At 44.1% G+C, this 1,522-nt stretch overlaps 1 pseudogene; it reads left to right on the top strand.

Annotated features, from left to right (window-relative positions):
* LOC112071530 (sodium/potassium/calcium exchanger 1-like) overlaps positions 1 to 1,522 on the top strand; it is a 34,625-nt pseudogene that overhangs the window by 12,389 nt on the left and 20,714 nt on the right.

Here is a 1,522-nt window from a genome sequence, read left to right on the forward strand (position 1 = left end):
TCAGAGGCTGGCTCCTGTGTTAGGAGAATCAGAGGCTGGCTCCTGTGTTAGGAGAATCAGAGGCTGGCTCCTGTGTTAGGAGAATCAGAGGCTGGATCCTGTGTTAGGAGAATCAGTGAGTCATTCACTCACTGATGAGTCATTCACTCACTGATGAGTCGTGTATTCACTGATGAGTCGTGTATTCACTGATGAGTCATTCACTCACTGATGAGTCATTCACTCACTGATGAGTCATTCACTCACTGATGAGTTGTGTATTCACTGATGAGTCATTCACTCACTGATGAGTCATTCACTCACTGATGATCGTCATCGTTCTTTCTGGTTCATCAGCAACTGCAGTGCAGCGTGGGCAGTTCTGGTTCTTTAATAAGGGAGAGCTGAGACTGAGAGCATCACTTGAGATGGGAAAGACATCTGTGTACACACACCTGGTGTTGTTGGGAGTGGGAGGATTCTTACCTAGGCCCTTGCTGATCAAAGAACCAAAGCTGATCACGCAACCCTTACAAGCCTGAGGGGCTGCAGTGATACACACTCTTTTACTTGAAGCATCAACATATACACCTAACTCCTGTAATGGTGATTGAGCATTATATAGACTACATAGGGTAAGAAGCATGCTTCATCAGGGGTTGTTGTTGCGCCCAATACGTAATTCCCATATTACAACCAAAACATTATGTATGTACTGTAGCTGTGAGCTTTACTGCCCCTCCTTTATATAAACAAATATATTTTTGTCCATTTGAAGGGACTACTAGGATCCCCAGTAGTAGTTTATCAGGATCCCCAGTAGTAGTTTATCAGGATCCCCTGTAGTAGTTTAGTAGGATCCCCAGTAGTAGTTCTGGAATGTTTTAACATCTGGTGAATCCTTGTTGTCCACAGGACAAGACAGCAGGTCAGAAAAGTAGCCCTCCTGCCCCAGAGGACAAGAAACTATTAAAGGTGAACAACTAGACAGTGATCAAGAAGTAGTTTATCAGGATCCCCAGTAGTAGTTTATCAGGATCCCCAGTAGTAATTTATCAGGATCCCCAGTAGTAGTTTAGCAGGATCCCCAGTAGTAGTTTAGTAGGATCCCCAGTAGTAATTTATCAGGATCCCCAGTAGTAGTTTAGTAGGATCCCCAGTAGTAGTTTAGTAGGATCCCCAGTAGTAGTTTAGTAGGATCCCCAGTAGTAGTTTAGTAGGGTAGGACTCCCCAGTAGTAGTTTAGTAGGATCCCCAGTAGTAGTTAGTAGGATCCCCATGGTAGTAAGTATCAGTAGACTCCCATAGTCGTTTAGTAGGATCCCCAGTAGTAGTTTAGTAGGATCCCCAGTAGTAGTTTAGTAGGATCCCCAGTGTAGTTTATGGATCCCCAGTAGTAGTTTAGTAGGATCCCCTAGTAGTAGTTTGTAGGATCCCAGTAGTAGTTATAGATCCCCATGTAGTTTAGTAGGATCCCCAGTGGTAGTTAGTAGACCGTAGAAGTTTAGGATCCCCAGTAGTAGTTTAGCAGGATCCCCCATAA

Source organism: Salvelinus sp. IW2-2015, unplaced genomic scaffold (assembly GCF_002910315.2).
Source record: "Salvelinus sp. IW2-2015 unplaced genomic scaffold, ASM291031v2 Un_scaffold1632, whole genome shotgun sequence".
Lineage (NCBI taxonomy): Eukaryota > Metazoa > Chordata > Actinopteri > Salmoniformes > Salmonidae > Salvelinus > Salvelinus sp. IW2-2015.